A 21812-nucleotide genomic window follows, 5' to 3' on the forward strand; every position below is an offset into this window, starting at 1 on the left:
ATAAGGATTTTCGTTTTGTTAAAGCTTGAGCATTAGTGTAACAACAAAGCGGCTTCTAATTAGAGTCTCCATTCCAGATGGCACAGAAAAATGGACAATTTCACATCTTGACAATCATTTTGGGGGAAAAATAATAATCAAGCTAGTTAGAATCTTCTAGGTTACTTCTATGAGCTTTCAGAAATTGAGGGAAGGGAGAAAAGAAACAAAATTTTCAAAAAGTTTGTTTCATAAGTATACTTCTTTCCACTCCCAAACAAAAATTTATTTGGGCATTCAGCTAAGCTATACAGTTTTCCAAATAGGAGTTCATGCTTTTGATTCTATACCCAATGAGGAAGTTCTGTCCACTTAAATGCACCCCCCCTTGAAGATCATCACAAGTGATACATTTCATCTATAAACTTTAGTGTAAAATATCTGTGTATAAAACTTTTTGTTCTCTATTTTACTCAAATCCAAAAGCAAGTGTCCATATATGCATGGATACGAATTCTCCAAACTGGACTCTGTGCATTTCCTGGTTTGAATCATAAGTATATTGGTTTTGTTCTGTAGAGTCACTCATGACAGAGCTGAGAGGGTTCTTGAACTCATTATGTGGCAGAGTAAAGCTCCAAAGGGGTCTAGAAAGGAGCACGATCCTGCAGAGGTTTATCGCTGCTTCCTGTTGGTGAAGGAAGGTTGTCACTGCCATTCTCTCTGCCACCAATGACTTTGGACTTTATAGTCCCAACTTGATTTTCAAAAGACTTGAAGGTTGCAGAGTTCCTCATAACTCCAAGCTTCCTGCTGATAGCAGAGCCCACATTGGATAAGGCAGTTGAAGTCTTCTGTCCTTCCTGGGAGAGAGTTTCCTGAGTCTTCTTGTAAGCATTGGAGACCTGAACATCATGCAAGCTCTTTGAAAGATTCTGCTTCAGTCCATCCAAGGAAATCAGGCCCACCTTCCTCTTCAGCTCACCAGTGTCTTTCTTTGACTGCCAGGAACTGCCTTAGTAAGTTCAGATCTGAGGTCTTCTTTAAACTCTGCCTCTATCAGGCCCTCAGAAATGGAGGTCCTGGCAGTCCCTGTATCCACAGGCATGTCTGTCATGGTATCTGATAGCAGACCTTTGTTAGGAGAATTAGGTTGATATCTTGGTTGGTGGGATCCATGTCCGGGCCATGTGCTGGGCAAGTGCTGAGGCCAAGCCCAGTGTCTGTCATTTCCACTCTGCACCCAGAAGACTTGGAGCTGCCACAGCTGCCATCATTGCACATAATCCCAGCAGCAGATGAGTCCCTTATTTCTCTATGTTTAGTTTTTTATGCTTCTCTTGAGTCTTGTATTTGAAATTCAAATTTTCTACTCTGCTCTGGTCTTTTTTTTTTCTTCCAAAATTTATTTATTTCTAGTTTTCAACATTCATTTCCACAAGATTTTGAGTCACAAACTTTCTCCCCATCTCTCTGCTACCCTCCCAAGATAACAAGCATACTGAATACTCCTCCCCCCAGTCTGCCCTCTCTTATATTGCCCCCCTTACCCTCTACTTTCTTGTAGGGCAAGATGGATTTCTATACCCCATTGTCTGTATATCTTATTTCCTGGTTGCATGTAACAACAATTTTTTTAACATTTATTTTTAAAACTCTTGAGTTCCAGATTCTCTCCCTTCTTCCCTCCTCACCTACCCCCACTGGGAAGACAAGCAATTATACATATGTAGCTATGAAAAACTTTTGCACAGTAGTCATATTGTGAAAGATTAACTATATTTCCCTCCATCCTATCCTGCCCCCACTTATTCTATTTTCTCCTTTCACCCTGTCCCTTTTCAAAAGCGTTTGCTTCTAACTACTCTCTCCCCCAATTTGCTCTCCCTTATATCATCCCCCTCTTATCTCCCTTCTGCCCTACCTTCCTATAGGGTAAGATACGCAATTAGGTGTGTACGTTATTCCCTTCTTAACACAAGTCCAATGAGAGTAAGGTTGACTCATTCCCTTTCACCTTCCTGCTCTTCCCCTCCATTGTAACAGTTTTCTCTTGCCTCTTTTATGTGAGATAATTTACCCTATTCTATCTCTCCCTTTCTCCTTTTCTTAGTATATTCCTCTCTTACATTTTAATTTTATTTTTAGATATTATCCCTTCATATTCAACTCAAACCGTTCCCTCTATGTATACACACATATATACACACCTACATAAACATATATATATATATACATATATACACACATTATATATATACATATACATACATATGTGTGTGTATTCCCTTCAACCATCCTACTACTAAGAAAAGTCCCATGAGTTACAAATATTGTCTTTCCATGTAGGAATGTAAAAAGTTCAACTTTAATAAGTACTTTATGGTTTCTCTTTCCTATTTACATTTTCATGCTTCCCTTGCTTCTTGTACTTGAAAGTCAAACATTGTGTTCAGCTCTGGTCTTTTTATCAAGAATGCTTGAAAGTCCTTTATTTCATTGAATGTCCATCTTTTCCCCTGAAGTATTATGCTCAATTTTGCTGGGAAGATGATTCTTAGTTTTAATCCTAGCTCCTTTGACCTCCAGAATATCATATTCCAAGTCCTTCGATTCCTTAATGTACAAGCTGCTAGATCTCATGTTATCCTGATTGTATTTCCACAATACTCAAAATGTTTCTTCCTGACTGCTTGTAATATTTTCTTCTTGACCTGGGAACTCTGGAGTTTGTCTGTAATTTTCCTAGGAGTTTTATTTTGTAGATGTTTTTCAAGAGGCAATTGGTGAATTCTTTCCAATACTATTTTGTCCTCTGGTTCTAGAATATCAGGGCAGTTTTCCTTGATAATTTCTTGAAAGATGATGTCTAAGTTCCTTTTTTGATCATGGTTTTCAGGTAGTCCAATAATTTTAAAATTATCTCTCCTGGATCTATTTTCTAGGTCAGTGGATTTTCTAATGAGATATTTCACATTATATTCAATTTTTTCATTCTTTGTATCCATCTTGATTTCTCACAAAATCATTAATTTACATTTGCTTCAATCTAACTTCGAAGGAATTATTGTTTTACAGTGAGTTTTTGAACTTCCTTTTACATTTAGTCATTTTTAAAGCATTCTTCTCATAGCCTTTTTTGACATCTTTTGCCATTTGAGTTAGTCTATTTCTTAAGGTGTGTTTTCTTCAGTATTTTGGGGGTCTCCTTTAGCAAGCTGTTGACTAATTTTTCATCACTCTCATTCTTATTTTGTTTTGTTTGTTTCTTTTCTCTTTTTTTTTAGTTTACATCATTCATTTCCACAAGATTTTGAGTTACAAATTTTCTCCCCCCTTTTCCCCTACCCACCACCCCAAAATAGCAATTGCATTGAATATCCCCTCCCCCAATCTGCTCTTTCCCATATCTTCCCTCATTCCCCCTCCAAATTTCCAGTAGGGCATGGGGGATCTCTATGCCCCAGTGCCTGTATATCTTATTTCCCAGTTACATGTAAAAGAATAATATATATATTTAAACATTTGATTTTAAAATTTTGAATTCCAGATTCTTTTGCTTCCTCTGTCATCACTCACGCTTACTGGGAAGATAAGCAATTCAATATAGTTTATACATGTGTAGCTATGCAAAGCATTTCCATAGTGGACATATTATGAAAGACTGACTATATTTCCCTCCCTCCTATCCCACCCCCCACTTGTTCTATTCTCTACTTTGATCCTGTTCCTTTTCAAAAGTGGGTGCTTCCAACTTCCTTCCCCACTGGTCTGCCTTCTCTTCCACCATCCCCTTCCCCCCTATTCTCCTGTAAGTTGAGAAACTCTATTTAGTGTGTATGTCATTCCTTCCCTAAGCCAAATACAATGAGAATAAGGTTGACTCATTCCCTTTTGCTTTCCTGTTCTTCCCCTCCTTTGTAACAGTTTTCCCTTGCCTCTTCTATATGAGATAATTTACCCCATTCTGTCTCTCTCCATCTCCTCTCATTATATTACTCTCTCTCCTCTTAATTTCACCTTTTAAGTATCATCCCTTCCTATTCAATTGGTCCTGTGCTCTCTGTCTATGTATACCAGTACACATATATACACACACTAACATATGTATTCATACACCTATATACCCTCTCTCTCTCTCTCTCTCTCTCTATATATATATATATATATATATAAACATATACACACATATACATATATATATGTATATATATACACATTTCTATTCCCTTCAACTATTCTCATACTGAGAAAAGTTCCATATCTTACAATTATTGTTTAACCATGTAGGAATGTAAATACTCTGACTTTAATAAGTTCCTTATGATTTCTTTTCCTTGTTTACCTACTCATGCTTCTCTTGCTTCTTGTATCTGAATGTCAAATTTTCTATTCAACTCTGTTTTTTTTTCATCAAGAATGCTTGAAAGTCCTCTATCACATTGAATAACCATATTTTCCCATGAAACATGATAATCAGTTTTGCTGGATAGGTGATTCTTGGTTTTAATCCCAGTTCCTTTGACCTCCAGAATATTATATTCCAAGACCTTTGATCCCTCAGTGTAGAAGCTGCCATATCCTATGTTATCCTGATTGTGTTTCCACAATGTTCAAATTGTTTCTTCCTAGCTGCTGGTAATATTTTCTCCTTGATCTGTGAACTCTGGAACCTGGCTATAATATTCCTAGGAGTTTTCTTTTGGGGATCTTTTTCAGGAGATAATCAGTGGGTTCTTTCAACTTTTATTTTGCCCTCTGGTTCTAAAACATCGGGGCAATTTTCCTTGAGAATTTATTGAAGGATGATTTCTAGGTTCTTTTTTTGATCGTGGCTTTCAGGTAGTCCAATAATTTTAAAATTATCTCTCCTGGATCGATTTTCCAGGTCACTGGTTTTCCCAATGAGATATTTCACATTGCCTTCTATTTTTTCATTTGTTTGGATCTGTCTAATAGTATCTTGATTTTTTCAAAAAGTCACTAGCTTCCATTTGCTCTAATCTAATTCTGAAGGAATGATTATCTTCAGTGAGCTTTTGAGATTCTTTTTCCATCTCGCAAATTCAGCTTTTTAAGTAATTGTTCACCTCATTGGCTTTTTGAGCCTCTTTTGCCATTTGATTTAGTCTGTTTTATAAGGAGTTATTTTCTTCAATCAGGTCATTTAATCTCATTTCATACTTTTCTTGCATCATTCTTATTTCTCTTCCCAATTTTTCCTACACTTCTCTTATTTGGTTTTCAAAATCCTTTTTAAGCTCTTATATGGCCTGTAACCAGATCATATTTTTCTTGAAAGCTTTTGGTGCAGAAGTTCTGACCTTGCTGTCTTCCTCTTGTTCCAAGCTTTGATCCTTTTTGTCCCCAAAATAGGAGTGTAAAGACTGATTGCTCTGCTTGCTTTGCTTCCTTTGCTTTCTCATGTTGCCCCTTATTACTTGATTTTTGGGTTTTTTGCCACAGTAGAACTCTGCTACGAGAGTGGGGAGCTTTGTCCCAAATTGCTGGGATTTTCTTAGCTGCTGGAGCTATTAATTGGGTGCCCTCTCTGAAGCGTCCACATGCTCTGACAAACTGATCACACACTCCAGGACCTCCACCCTAGATAGCAATCCATATCCAAGAAAGTTAAAGCAAGAGTGGTTACACCTCAGACTCGCTGTTTAGTCCCTCTACAATCTGCAGGCCAGGAGCTCTGAAGCAGCCCCGTGGCAGCAGCTGCATGGCCACAGTGCCTCTGCTGCTTCTCCCTCCAGGGGGTAAATGCCGGCCCGCACTTCCAAACTCCGTGTTCCCCAAATCCACACTGCATTGACCTCTCACTTTGTCCTTAGCATCTATGAGTTGATAATTCTGGAAACCACCATAGCTGGTGGTGATCTGAAGTACCTCTAGCTGTAGGCTGGTTGTGGCCACCCTGAGGCTAAAATCTCAGGCTCGCATGGGGCTGGGCTTGGCTCCCAGAGTGTTGCACTGGCCCCTTCCTGCCGACCTGTCAGACTGTCTTCAGTGGAAGGTTAGCTTCTCTGTGTCATTTTGTGGATTCTGTAGCTCCAAAGTTTGTTTAGGGTCATTTTTACATGAATTGGAGGAGGCAGAAGTGGGAGCCATGCATAAGTCCTGCTTCTACTCTGCCATCTTGATCACTCTCATTTTTGCATGACTCTCATTTCTCTTCCCAATTTTTCCTCTACTTCTCTTATTTGATTTTTAAAATCCTTCTTGAGTTCCTCCATGGTCTGAGACCAATTCATATTTTTCTTGGAGGCTTTTGGTGCAGGAGTTTTGACTTTTTTGTCTTCTTCTGGTTCTATGTTTTGATCATCTTGTTACCAAAGAATGATTATATAGTCTGATTTCTCTTTCTCTGTTTGCTCATCTTGCCAGCCAATTACTTGACTTTGAGCTCTTTGTCAGAGTAGAACTCCGTTTCCAGAGTGAAGAGTGCTATGTCCCAAATTTCTGGGGTTTTGTGTAGCTGTTGTCAGAGCTTCTTCTAGGCATCTGTCTCAGAACTGTGAGGAGGATGTCCTCTCCATGGCTATGACATGCAATGAAATTGCAACACTAGTGCTCCTCCTCACCCCATGACCACCACCCAAGACTGCAACCCATATCCAAGCAGGGCAAAGCAAGTGAATCCTGCCTCAGCACCAATACAGAGATTCCTGTATTTGCCCTCTGATCAGCTGCTTCTTTCCCTCCCCACCATCTGTGGACCTAGAGCTCAGGAAGCAGTCACCAAAGTGGCTTCAGCTGCCGCCACCTTAGCCACCCTTGAGGCAGGGACCAGACTGTGCTTTTTTCTCATCCAGGTCCAACAGAGTTTCCCCAATGACCTTTTATTTTCTCTTTGGCATTTATGGGTTTAGAAGTCTGGAAACTGCCATAGCTGCCAGTGATTGTCTCCTGAGGTCTGCTCTGGCTGGTCTGTGCCACCACAGCCCATTCTGGACTGTGCTCCACTCTCAGCCAGATGTGATAGACCCTTCTTGTTGGCCTCCAGATTGCCTTCAATAGGAGATTTGTTTCACTCTGTCATTTTGGGGGTTCTGTAGCTCTAAATTTTGTTTAGAGTTATTTTTACAGGTATTGGAGGTGGTTGAGGCATGAGCTCAAACAAGTTCCTGCTTTTACTCTGCCATACTGGCTCTCTGCTCTGGTCTTTTCATCACAAATGCTTGAAAGTCCTCTCTTTTATCAAATATTCATTTTTTCCCTTGAAGGATTATACTCAGTTTTGATGGATATGTTATTCTTCATTGTAATTCCAGCTCTTTTGTTTTCCAGAACACATTGTTTCAAGTCCTCTACTCCTTTAACATGGTGTCTGCTAAATTTTGTGTGATCCTGACTGAGCCTTCATGGTGTTTTAATGGGTTCTTTCTATCCACTTGAAGTATTCTCTCTTTGGCCTAAAAGCTCTAGAGTTCAGCTAAAATATTACTGGGACTTTTCATTTTGGGATCTCTTTCAGGTAGCAATCAATGGATTCTTTCTATTTTACATTTTGCTTCAAGAATATTGGGACATTTTCCTTGATGGTTTCTTGAAATATGATGTCTAGGTTCTTTCTTTAATCATGGCTTTCACTTACTCCCATAATTTTTATATTATCTATCCCAGATCTATTTTTCAGGTCAGTTGCTTTTCTAATAAGATATTTCTCATTTTCCCCTATTTTTTTCCTTTGAGTTTATTTTATTGTTTTTCAATATCTCATGGAGACAATTCAAATTTTTTAAGGAATTAATTTGAGTAAACTTTTGTACCTCTTTTTCCATTTCACAAATTCTGTTTTTTTTTTTTTAAAGCAATTGGGGTTAAGTAACTTGCCCAAGGTTACACATACAGTTTTTTTTTGTGTGTGGGTGTTAAGTATCTGAAGCTGGAACCGTTCCCGGGTCCTCCCGACTCCAGGGCTGGTGCTCTTACTCACTGCCCCACCAAGCCGCCCCAATAAATTCTGCTTTTTAAAGTGTCGTTTTCTTTAGTATATTTTTATTCCAGATCAAAGTGCTAATTGTCTTTTCATTTTTTCCTTTTCTTTCATTTTTTTACTTAATTTTTCTTCTACCACCCTTATTTGATTTTCAAAATCATTTTTCACTCTTCCGGGAATTCTTATGGGCTTGTGTCCAGTTTACATTTTATTTGAGGCTTTGCTTGTAGCTGTTTTGACTTCATTATCTTCTTTGAGTTTGTGTCTTAATCTTCCCTGTCACCATTGTAGCTTTTTATGGTTAGCACCTTCTTTTGTTGTTTACTCATTTTCCATCCCATTTCTTGATTTGGAATTTTGTGTTAATGTTTGGCTGTATTCCTCGTGTGAGCTTAGAAGTACATTGTCTCAAGTTTCAAATTTTTTGCACTGTTGTTTTCAGAGCTAGTTGTAGGATTTTTGAAGTTTTCAGTGCTTCCAATTTTATGTTATGTGGAGATACATGTGGTCACTGTTCTCTTGGTCTGCACTCTGGTCTTTATACAGGAAGGGTACCCGATCCCTTGGAAATGTAACAGATACTGCCTCTCAGAGTTCCTGCTCCCTTGTGGCCAGAAACAATATTGTTCATCAGGGTCCCTGATCTCTTGTGACTGAAAGTGATACTGCCCCTCAGGGCTTCCACTCCCTTTTGACTGAAAGTGTTCCTCTCTGCCCTTTAACTATGGGAATTTCTAAAAAGTCTCTGTTTCTGCACCCAGTGCTAGCATAGGAGTACATTGTAATCCCTTTCTGACCAATTTCTAGGTCCCTTTACTGTTTCTGGATTGATAGCTTACCACCTAGTCCTACCACTGGTGTTTCATCCACCACTGGTGTTTCATCCATTTGGATTCAGAGGTAGCCTCCTTCCCCTTGTCACAGATTCCTCTTTCCAACTTCCTATTTTGTCTTGGACCAGAAAAGTGTCTCACTCTGATCTTTATTTTGACTTTGTTGCTCCAGAATTTTATTTGAGGCATTATTTTAAAGTTTTTTGTAGGCTATGTTAGGAGAGTTCATCTGAGCACTTTCCCTACTCTGCCATTTTGGCTTTGTCCATGGAAGTGATGTGTAGTCTTCTTAGCCAAACCCATATGAAGCAATGACAGTGTTAAGCTGGTGTCTCCTTTCCCCAAACTAAATGCATCCAATATTACCCCCCTTCCTTTCCCAAAGCTCAGATGTTGGTCTTTTTATCAGTCAGGTTTACTGAACTTTCAAGAAAAAAAAAAGAAATGTGGTAAATTGTGCCAATAATTGATTTAGGTACAATTCTGGTACAGAGTTAAGACTAACAGGGTGCTATTTCCACTACTCATCAGTCAATATTTATGGAGTTGCCAATTTGTACAGAATATTGTATTGAGTAGCATGTAGAGGAAGAGGAAATAAAAAGATGATACCTCAGCCCTTTATGATCTTTAGTATTTATAGAGGGTTAACTAAGTGGCATGTGAAATAGAATCAAGAAGACCTGAGTTTGATCCTGCTTGAGTTTTACTAGCTGTGTGATCCTGGGTAAATCACAACTTCTCTCAACTTCAGTGTCCTCATCTATAAAACAAGCACACATTAAGATTGTTGTGAGAATGAAGTCAGATAACATATATAAAATGCTTTGCAAACTTTAAATCCTTTTATCAATGCTGATAATTATTAGTATTAGTCTTATTATTATGCATGTTAGTTTCAAATTCCATATACTGAGATCTTCACAGTATTTCCTTTGCAAGAAGGAAGCAACAATCAATGGAAGAGAAAATCTTTCTCAGACATCCTTAGTGTGAGCCACTCACCAATTCACTCACAGTGAGTTGTGTACTAAATTCTATCTAGCAAATAGAAAAAGACAGATGATTCATCCAAGATGCAGCTTTTATAGGCAAAGGGAGCATGGTCAAAACATTAGCAGATGCTAGTAAAGTTTAGTATTTACAAGACTAGAAGAGACCATCAAGAAAATCATAAATGTGCCCTCTGAAGCTGGGTGTACTGTGCTCTGAAACCCTCTTGAAAGAAATCCAAACTGATCAAATGTGTCATTTTTCTAAAAAACATTCATTGTTCAATAATTCACAAGGAAGCAAAATTCTAGTAAAGAACCAGACTTGACACAAAATATCTGCCAGCACATAGAGCCACGTGCAGACTTGATCGTGTTGTAATTGTTTCTCTCAGACTGACTTCTGCTTTGGTCTGATATGTTCCTATGGGTAAACAGAAGGAACCCTTAAAAGCTGATGAAAATATCTAGCTTTGACAGGTATTTGTCACTTAACATGTGTATGTGTGTTTTGTGAGTATATGTTTTTTTGTGTTTCTGTGAATGTGTGTGGGTGTATTTTGTGTGTAAATCTCCCAAGAGGGAATTTTCCAGAAAGACTTCAACTCCCTGCTTCAGATTGAAATGATGAAATGATGTCATCTGCTCCCATTTGAAGTCTGGGAAGAAAAAAATAAAGCCTGAGGCCAACAGAGCAGACACTTTTAATTACCTTGCTCAGAGACAATGTTACAGAGGTCTCCAATAAGAGAAAATCTGAAAAAGGTATTCAGTCCCACATATCACGAAGGGACTGTAGTTTACCTTATGTTAGGAGCAAAGGATAGAAGAGGATTGATAGAGATAAGAGAGGCACAACTATATATTCAGATAGACTTTCCTTGGATCAGAAAATCTATTTTTTTAATTTTTATTATTTATTTTGGGAAATATCACCTTCCACATACACACACACATTAAATGATAGATTCATTGATAGTCCCACAAAGGAAATAAACCTTCTCTTGTAATAAAGAAAAGTAGCTAAGGAAATGCCTTATATAGGAAGCTCATCCTAATATTTGCAATATCCTGCCTCCCTCTTTCACTTTCAGGTTAAGTAAAGGAGGTTCTTTTCACTGTGTGTTCTTTAGACCCACTATTACTTTTTTAGTCATTCAGACTTTGGTTTCCTTTCAGTAATCTTTTCATTGTGATTATTGTAGCCACAATATCACCCTTCTGGTTCTTGTTTCATTCTAACCTGGTTCACACAAATCTTCCCATGTTTCTCTGAATCCCTCATCTTCTGTTATTCAAATAGAAGAGGCAGAATACTTTACAGTGGTGGAGAGAGTTGTAGAGTAGCCTGAGGCAGAGCAAAGAAAATCAACTGTCAAGTCCCTTCTCTGATACAGGCTGTGTGACCTTGATCAATCCAGGCAAACTCTCAATGCTAGGCAATTGTCTAAGACTATGAGACACAGAAGGGCTGGCTTGCATTGGGAGAGGCAGTTTTCTCATTGGGCAGTTCCATATATTGATAAAGTTGTAGCTAGGTTTACTTCTTTTCCAAACATTCATATACCCTAATTTCTAATGTTTCACTTCTTTTTCTTAAAAGAAATATAAAATTTTATTTGAGGAGTAGCTAGGTGGCACAGTGAGTAGAGCACTGGCCCTGGAGTCAGGAGGACCTGAGTTCAAATCTGGCCTCAGACACTTAACACAAAAACTAACTGTGTGACCGTGGGCAAGTCACTTAACCCCAATTGCGCTCCAAAAAGCAAAAAAAAAAAAAGTCATTCATTAGGGACGGCTAGGTGGAGCAGTGAGTAATGCGCCGGCCCTGGAGTCAGGAGGATCCGAGTTTGGTTCCGGCCTGAGACACTTTACACCCACACAAAAAAATACTAGCTGTGTAACCTTGGGCAAGTTACTTAACCCCAATTGCCCTCCAAAAAGGCAAAAAAAAAATTTTATTTGAATGAGTATATTCCATTGCACTCTTTTTGCACATTTCATGATTGGATGTTATTTTTCTTTTATTTATGTAAATTTTTTATTCATTTTAAACTTAAATATAAAAGGAGAAAAAAACCATTTCTATAAACACATCAGAACATAAGGGAGGTTTAAATATAAAACAATAAATTTCCATTTCAAGAAAATCTATGTAATAAAAACAAAGCCACAGAGGTTTTCTTTGCTCCCTTCTAGGTTTTCTTTTGCTCTCTTCTGTACACTTTTTACTTTTTTTTCTCCCCCTCAACCCTAAAGAAGGCTACAATTAAATGCAGGTATGTATACACATAGATATCTATAAACATATATGTATACATATACACATATGTAAAATCATACTTTGCATATTTCCACTTGTCATCTCTTTTCTGGAGGTGGATAACATCTTCCTTCATTGGTCCAAGTCTTTCAACACTTTTCTAAATCAACCAGCTCATCATTTCTTACACCACGGCAGTATTCCAATATAATCACAGCTTACCTGAGAGATTGTCTATGAAAGTTTCTTCCTAATTTTCTATTTTTGGTTATATTAGTTCTATTTATACAAGAATATTTTTATTTAAAAATTAACAAAATTAGCCATTTCACACTACTATAATATGCTTATCTTTTAATATAGTTTAATTTCTAATACTGCTGAATCTCCTTCCTTTACATTTCCTCCCTCCTGCCCTGGTTTCTTTGAAATTCCTGACCACTGTTCTTCCAAATGAATTTTGTTATTATTTTTTCTAACTCAGTAAGACAATTTTTTTTAGTAATTTAATTGGGATTGTATGGAATAAATAGATTAGCTCAATAAAATTGTCATTTTTAATGTTGGCTTTACCTACCCATGAACAATAAATTATTTAGATCTAACTTTTTTGTATAAAAAGTGTTTTATGTTTATGTTCGTGAAGTTCCTGTGTCTGTTTTGGCAGATATACTTTCAGGTACTTCATACTGTCTAGTTATTTTAAATGGTCTAAAACAATATTGAATAATATTGGTGACGCATAGTATAGTTTTCCTAGTTTCCTTTTAATTAATCTACTTTCGTTTTAACTTTGTCTGAGATCATGACTACTACCCTTGCAATTTTTACATAATAAATTCTATTCCAATGCTTTATTTTATCTTTATGTGTATTTCTCATTTTTATTGTATTTGCTGAAAGCAACATATAACTTAATTCATATCTATAATCTGCTATCCATTTCCGTTTTATGGGTAAATTCATCCCATTCACACTCTAAGCTATAATTACTTGTTGTGCATTTCCCTCCTTCCTATTTTTCCTCACTATCCTTCTCACTCTATTTATCCTACTCTTCTTCACTCCTCTAATTTGCTTCTACTCACTACCTTGCCATCCTATTCCTTAACCTACCTACCTCACCAAAAGTCCCTCCTTTGTCCTTTCCCTGACCTTATCCCCTAGTCCTGCTATTTCTTTCTGAATTCAAAGACATATGTGTGTGTGTTGTTCCTCTTTAACCCATTCCCCAAGAGAGTAAAATTTAAATACTACCCACTCTCCCCCACAACCTCCCCCCAACCTCCTCCTGTAATTGCTTATTCTGTATCAATTACTGATTGTTTTTCAAAGACCTTGCTGCTATATTCATGCTACTAGGTTACTGGACTTCACCAATCACTTCCTGTTCTGGTAACTCATTTGTTATGTGCCAACTTGTCCTTATTTTTGGAATCCTGCTAGCTGAAACTGAGCTGAAGGCAAGTTTAGGCTGAGGCTGTATGACAGTCATTTTAGGAAGCTAATAAATGCTACGGGTAATCAACCACAGCCCAAGCAGACTGAACAAGAAGCCACAGAGGTAGTAAAAAATACCCCATGCAAAGGAGAAGGCAAAAGTAGAAATCTAACCCAAGCTGAGTATGTCTTAAACAAGACACTAAAACGGATAGAAATTTTTTAAAAACTAGAACTGAAAAGACTGATGTTAAAGTAAAGGAGAGGGTGGATGAAAATGGGTATATGATTGCACATGTGAAATATTTCAAAGATCAGTGTTATTTCACAGACTCTCTTTAATGGAGAGTTGGTACTGCGTAGCCAGCCCTATCCCAACTTTTTAATGCAACTACCATAACAATATCAAAGTTCTGACATCAACCACTTACATCTCTTCCTATGGCTTACTTTGGGTGACCTAAACTGCTCCGTTTTTCCTTTAGAATTTCCTGATGGACTTGTCTCCAGATCTTAGTCATTCCCAGTCTGACCTTACCTTCTATTCCCAAGGGCTGGAAAGAATCCTTGTCACTCCTTTGGATAATCACTGCTGATTTCTTTCCCATAGCTCAACCAATTATCCAAAGGTAGCAACAACTAGGTGGTACAATGGATAGAGTGCTGGCAGAAGCACTTGAATTGAATTCCAGCCTCAGATAAGGCCCTGGAAACGTCACTTAACCCTGTTTGCCTCAGTTTCCTCATCTGTAAAATGAGCTGGAGAAGTAAATGTTAAACCACTTCAGTACTTTTGCCAAGAAAACCTCATGACTGAAACAACTGAACAAAGCAACCACTTGAAATTAGAAGATTCTCTATCTCAAAATTTCAGGGTTCCCTTAGGACTCAAGATCAGGCCCAGTCAGCTTTGACCATATTGCTTGTTTTCTTCTCCAAAGGCTAGGGAGCCAGTCTGTTTTAATTTGCTTATATCCAACTGTGAAGTTTAGCAACCCCCATCCTACCCAAGGGGCATACCAACTATTGTAAATGGTAAGGGAAGAGGAGGGTACATTGGGAAGAGAGAAAGAGGGAAATATTTTTCTCTGATGTATTTCTGATTTTTAGACAGTTCATTCAAGGATATTAGCATTGAAAGACATAACATTACATAATTCAGTAAAGAACATAGATAATTGCAATAAGACAATTGCAATTGCAGTTTCTTTGTCTTCAGGATCACTAAAAATTTCAGAATGCACATCAAATTCCACATATTTAATTCTAGGTCAGAGGATCACGGATTTATAGCTGGAAGGGATCTAAGTAACTCATTAGGTTCAACCCTGTCATCTACATGGGAAAACCAAGTCATTACTTGGTGGGGAATTAGGGTTCAATTCCCAAGGTCATATAGTTAGTAATAAAAATCAAAGGAAAACGAATGAACAATGTATATCAATTTAAGGCAATTCAATAACATTATAAAGTCACAGTAAGTTGACAGATTCAGTCTTAGACTCTTGACTCTAGTTTTATCATTCTTTCAATGACCCCATTTGATCTATGAAATTCTTTAATAAGAAAAGCTCCTCACTCACATTTAGGTAGTGGTAAGTATTATCCCCATTTTAAAGATGAGTGGACTGAAAATGAGAGAAGTTTTAACTTGCCCATTGTCATATAACTAGTAACTAGCATAGCCAGGAATCAAGCTTAGGGTTTCTGATTGCAAGTCTAGTGCTCTTTCCATTACAACCCTATTCCTTGCAAGAATCTCTTTGCTTAAGGAAGCTATCCTTTGTACATTGTATTACTGTTCCCCTTTTCTAGACTGCTTCTTATTGTTTGGGGGTGGATTATAATTCAAATGTCTCCATTAATGTGAGCCAATCCTACTTAACTCTTCTGGAATATCTGGAAATATACCTGTCATGTACAGCCTCAAGAATCTAGGAGTAAGAAGAGAACCAGTCAAATTACATAATGTTGGAGTTGGGAGGGACCTCAAAGACTATCCAGTTCAACTTATTTACTGAAGGAATCCTTTCTACAACATTAATTTCAGAGATGAGAGAGATAATGAATGAGTGAATCAAGGAAAGAATAAATGAATCAATGAATGAAAGGCATTATTTATTAAGTTCTTATTATATTCCTAAGCATTGTGCTCAGCACTAAGGATTCTCTCTCCTCTCTGTTGCCCCATTATTTATCAGCAAATGCCCTCTGATAGATGAATCTAACTGCATACCAGAGATTTAAAAAAAACACTCCCTGAGCCAATCTCATGTATATCCCTAGCAATATTTATTGAAAGCCTGGCTGGAAATATAATGAAGTGGAGAATAGAGACAGAAGCACTTCACATTTCTTGCAGGTACTTCTAGAAGGTGTGGGTGTGGGTGGCATATGTCTTGTTCTGGGTCTGTAGGTCAAGTCTCAGGCAGAGACCAGGATCCTCAGATCCATTTGTGAGCCATTACAGCACAAAAGTAACTTCCTAGGTTTCCCTTTAAATAACAGAATAAGTTCTTTCTCTGAATGTGTTGATAATAGTTCACCAGTTTCTTGGCTTGACAAACATTCTAGGGCAGTGATCAGTGATGAAACTGGTCTCTAACCTGTGAATAGCTAGAGCCTCACAATGCAGAACAGAAAAAGAAGTGCCAAGAAATAAATAGTTACTTTAAGAGTGGTGAATGTGGTCTTCAGACCTTTTGAAGTTTCCCTGAGGAGAGTTCGACATGCTGGAGTGAAGGCACAGTTTATATACATAAATCACAAGTGGGAAAAGTGGAGGGAGGTGGATAATTTCCAGAGTCTGAGTGGTTTCTCACTAAAAGCCCACAAGTACAAGACAATATAGGTGTTCTTGAGTCCTGTGGGGACAGTTCTCAAGTTGATTGTTTAGAGTCTTGGGGGTCGTTACTTGGTGGGGAAGAGGACCAGCATTCTGTGATGGGAACAGGATCTACAATCTTCAATTTGCTTCACTTAAGGTACAAAGGCACAGGACTATAATGATTGTGAGGGTGTTGTCAAAGGTTTGGTTGATCATTTCAAGCTGCATTGAGAGTTTCTGACTCCCAAGCCAGAAAAGGCAACTGAGAAATCTAAATTATTAGTATATTCATTATACATATCATATCAACTAATATGAAAATCATAATTTCCTTCACACATAAAGACAATTTTAATATATTTTATAAATTTTGAGTTCCAAACTTTCTCCCTCCCCCCCCGCTTTTTAAGGAGGTTAAAATAGTAATTTGATAAAGGTTATATATGTGCAATCATGTAAACATATTTCCATATCAGTCATATTGTGAGAGAAGAAACAGACCAAAAGGAAACACACACATACACACACATGGAAAAAAAAGCATGCTTTGATCTGCATTCAGACTCTCTGGATATGGATATTTTCCATTATGAGTCTTTTGGAATTGTCTTAGATCATTATATTGCTGAGAAGAGCTAAGTCTATCATAGTTAATCATCACATGATATTGCTGTTATTGTGCACAGTATTCTCCTGGTTCTGCTCACTTCACTCAGCATCAGTTCATATAAGTCTTTCCAGGTTCTTTCTGAAATCTGCCTGTTTATCATTTCTTATAGCATAGTTGTATTCCATTACATTCATATACAACAACTTGTTCAGCCATTCCCCAGTTGAGGGATAGCCCCTCAATTTCCAATTTGTTGCCACCACAAAAAGAGCTACTATAAATATTTTTGTACATGTGGGTCTTTTTCCCTTTTTTTATGATCTCTTTGAGATACATAGCTAGTAATGGTATTGCTGGTTTGCAGTTTGATTACCCTTTGGTCATAAAAAAATCTGGTACTTAATTCAGAACAACATCAGAAACAAATATGATCTTATCAGTGGAATTGACATTGAAGAGGCATTAATATCTGCTTTGATGCTGTACTCTAAGGACCATGGGACTTCTCCATCTCATAACTGAAATATTCCATATGTGTTGTCTTTTCCCTTTGGAATGTGAGCTCCTTGAGACCAAGGGCTGTCTTATTTTTCTATCTGTATCCCCAATACAGTGCTTTGCACATGGTAAGTACTTAATAAATGATTTATTCATTCATTGTCACCATAAGATTTGCAAGTTGCTTTATATAAAACATCCTATTTTATCTTTACAAATTTGAGGAATTAAGGAAGAGAAAGTGAGGCTGGTGACTTTGTACAGCCCTCCCTCACTTAAATCCAATTTGCTCACGAGTCATGGCCTCATCTTCCTGTTGTCATGGTCTTCTTCAAGATCAAAGGATAAACAACTTTCCTTTCCTTCTTCCTTCCTTTCTTCTATGAACTTTTTTCATTTACAATTTTTTTATTTTAAACTTAAATACAAAATAAGAAAAGAAAAAAACAAACTTTTGATAATGCAAATACAAAATAAATAAGATAATACAAAATACAAAAGATTTTTTAATTGCCATATGTACAGCAGAATATGAGAGATGATTCAAAATATGCAGCAATAAATTTCCATTTCAAGGAAGTCTTTATAATTATAATAGGTATAATAGACATTACCACCATCATTTAAAAGAGAAAAGTGATATGAGTAAGAGAATATGCATACATATATATGTACTGTGTTTCCCCGATGATAAGACCTATCCCGAAAATAAGCCCTCCCCTTACTGTGTAAGATTCCTCTAAAATAAGCCCTCCCCCGAAAATAAGCCCTATTGAGATTGCTACTGTAGTGAAGGTGATCCCCTGCGCTACCCGCTACATTACGGTACCCTCTGTATGCACCGTCCCCCCCCCCCCCGGGGTGAAACGCATGCCGTGCTCCAAGCTGCATCCAATCAGAGCTGCAGCAGTGAGCGCGTCATCCTGTTCTTCCCCAGTGATTTGATTATTGAATAAAGGTACTTTTTTTGTTCACATTTACCTGTTTATTAAAATTGCTCTCAATGTTCATTAAAATAAGCCCTCCCCTGAAAATAAGCCCTCTGATGTTTTTCTGTCCAAAAATATTAATAAGACAGTGTCTTATTATCGGGGAAATATGGTATGTATGTATGTATATATATGTTGTTTTAGCAATCCTGTGTAGTAGAACTTACATGTATTATTGTACCCATTTTACAGACAAGGAAACTAAAGCTCAGTTAAGTGACTTACCCACAGTCACATATCTAGGTCTCTGACTCTTAATCCAATATATTTTCCATTGCCTCGTATTGCTTAAGTAGTCACTCAAAAAAAAGTTTCATAGTCTTAGTATATTTTCTTAATAAACAAGATTTGAAAGGAACATTACAGATAGAATAATATAATGTTTATCACCAATGTTCTTGGCATTGTAAGATGGCTCAACACCAAAAACTGGCATGACTTGATCAGTGAAAATTACATGAAAGAAGAAGCATAATCACTTGTTTTGCACCCATACCCAGAGGACCATAAAGCCCCTCCATCTGACATGAAGCTGAACCTCCTCTAAGTGATATTTCCACCATTAAAATGTAAGCTCCTTGAGTGCAAGGGTTGTCTTGCTTTTCCATTTGAAACCTCAACATTTAGCATGGTGCTTTAAAAATAGTAAATGCTTGATAATCTTTGCTCATTCACTCCTTTAAATTTAGATGATGTTGTAGGATTTGAGGAATTAAGGAAGAGAAAGTGAGGCTGGTAACTTTGCACAGCCCTCCCTCACTTAACTCCAATTCACTTGCAAGTCATGGCCTCACCTTCCTGATGTCATGGTCATCTTCAAGAATGAAGAATAAAAACCTTTCCTTTCCTTCTTCCTTCCTTCCTTCCTTCCTTCCTTCCTTCCTTCCTTCCCTCCTTCCTTCCTTCCTTCCATGAACTTTTTTCATTTGCAATTTTTTTATTTTAAACTTAAATACAAAATAAGAAAAGAAAGAAACAAACTTTTGATAATACAAAATAAATAATATAATACAAAATATAAAAGATTTTTTAAATTGCCATATGTGCAGCAGAATATGAGAGAGGATTCAAAATATGCAGCAATAAATTTCCATTTCAAGGAAGTCTTTATAATTAATACTCCATACTGTGTTAAGAGGTGTCCATTTTTTCTTTGCTTTCTTATAAGTTCTTTTGTTCTCTGCTGTGCACTTTTTACTTTGCTCTTTTTTCCTCTCTCCCCCGAAGCAGGCACAATTAAGTGCAAATATACCTACACATACATACATATATAGAGACATATACACATGCAGATACATAAAAAGAGATCCGTACATACACTTACACATACATATACTTAGATATCAATAAGCATAGTCATATACAGATATATTCATTCATATGCATGTATATAAGACTGTACTATATTTACTTATCCTCTGCTTCTTTGAGGGTAGATAACCTCTTCCATTATAAATACAAGTCTTTCCATATTTTTCCAAGTCCACCAACTTAATTCCTACTCCATAGTAATATTCCCACCTTATATTATCTAGTTGTTTCAAATAGGCCAAAACAATCTTGATAAATATGGCTGATGCATAGTGTATTTTCCCTATTTTTCTCTTTTGATTAAATCTATTTTAGTCTTCAATGAATTTCAGCCTGGACCTACATAATACCCCCAAAGACTTCATCATTCAGTGCTTCCATACAATAAACTTTTCTTGATTTTTAAGGAACATTCTGGCAGTTCTTTCTCCTTTGCTGTCTCTTTCCATTTTTTTTTCATTCCATCCCTAGGCAAGTGAAATCAGTATCCATATTCATTTTTCTTAGCCTCTGAAATAACTCAAATTTATGCAAAAGAAAAACAGATATTCATCCTGGCACATCCAGGTTGGTGGTAGTTAGCATATAAATCTTTATTAAAAAGTTACTGTCTGATATAATTCTGACTGCTACTCCACAGAGAAGGACATGAAATTGTACCAAACTACTCATTTCAAAACTCTAACTTGTGAGCCAGACAGCTTCATTTTCATTAGTCTTTTGGTATATGCAATGACACAAAGCTTTGTTCTTTTAATTTGACAAAAGCATTGCCTGCATAACATTACCCCAAAGAATGTTGTTTAGCAATAATATTATGAATATATTATGCCCAAATCCCATCATAACATCATAAAATCTACACATAAAACCATTAAGCCCATTGTCTGATGCTAAGCAATGTTTTGACATACTCTTTGAGGTCTAGTGACATTAGATGCCCCTAGACTCCAGTTAATATTGTCTCATCTAGTGTTGAGGTTTTTTTTTTTTGGTTGTTGTTTTGCAAAATTTTGCAGAAGTTTTTTGTATATAACAGCTGCTAAGCTAGTCAATATGTTAGATGCAGTGTCCTCCAATTTATAATTTTTACTAGAGTTTTACAGATGTTACAAAATCATGGTATCCATATTACCATTATTCATCTTTAAAAGCAAAGAAAATATCTTTAGAAGTCAATTTCCTAAGAAAATCTAAAAGGAAGCTTATCAAGAGACAGCATGGTATCATGAATTGAGTATTGGACTTGAAATCAGCAAGACCTAAGCTTAAATCCTGACTCAGACATTTATTTGTGGGTTGATTCTGGGCAAGTCACTTGACCACTCTAGGCCTCATTTTCCTCATTTGTATAATGGGGAGGAGAACGGAGGATTGGACTTGGTGACTTCCATTCCAGCTATATAAATCTATAATCCCATGATCTATTACCTCCTCACCTTTGCATCTCCTGGTCATTTCTCTGCTCTGAAGGTGTCTATTAAATAGCTCCAAAACAGAATATAGATCCAAGCAGCAAGATTCTTTTGTCATAAAATTTTGCAATTGAAAGACCTGGGAAACTCTCCCATTGTGAAGACTGCTACAACTAGACTATTTTAACTTTACATTAATAAGCTCTCCAGCTATACCTAATTAAAAGCCAATCTATCTAGATAGATTTTCCTTGCTCACTGACACTATGTACTCAGTCACTTGAAACAGTTCATACCCTTGCATATTTTCATTTATTATACATCTCATTCACTATATTCACCCTTTTTTCCTGCTTCCTTTAATTCAATGAAATTTAATGCAACGAGCACTTATTAAGTATTTATGTGTAAACATCTGGACATATAAAGATTAAAAACTAGCCAGTCTCTACCCTCAAGGAGCTTCCATTGTCTGATTCTAAAAGTCTTCCCCATTTTGATAAACTATTTTAACAACAGACAGTAAAAGTTTTATGCATCACAATGCAATCTACATATGAGACAGCAATTATGAGTAGGAAGCAAATTCAAAGGCTAGCTTTCTGTAGCTTTTTGGGATTAAATCTTATGGAATTCTTTTAGCTCTGGATATGTCTGTCTAGACACCCCTTTCTTCAATAAATCCATATGAGATGTTTTCCAACCTACTG

The 21812-nt window shown here is 36.9% G+C and overlaps 1 pseudogene; it reads right to left on the reverse strand.

Annotated features, from left to right (window-relative positions):
- Positions 1 to 579: 579 nt before the first annotated feature.
- On the reverse strand, positions 580 to 1158 carry LOC138167216 (tumor protein D54 pseudogene; annotated as a pseudogene).
- Positions 1159 to 21812: the final 20654 nt, after the last annotated feature.

The sequence above is a fragment of the Petaurus breviceps genome, unplaced genomic scaffold, assembly GCF_028583685.1.
Source record: "Petaurus breviceps papuanus isolate PSGF00001 unplaced genomic scaffold, PetGlider_PUasm1.0 229, whole genome shotgun sequence".
Lineage (NCBI taxonomy): Eukaryota > Metazoa > Chordata > Mammalia > Diprotodontia > Petauridae > Petaurus > Petaurus breviceps.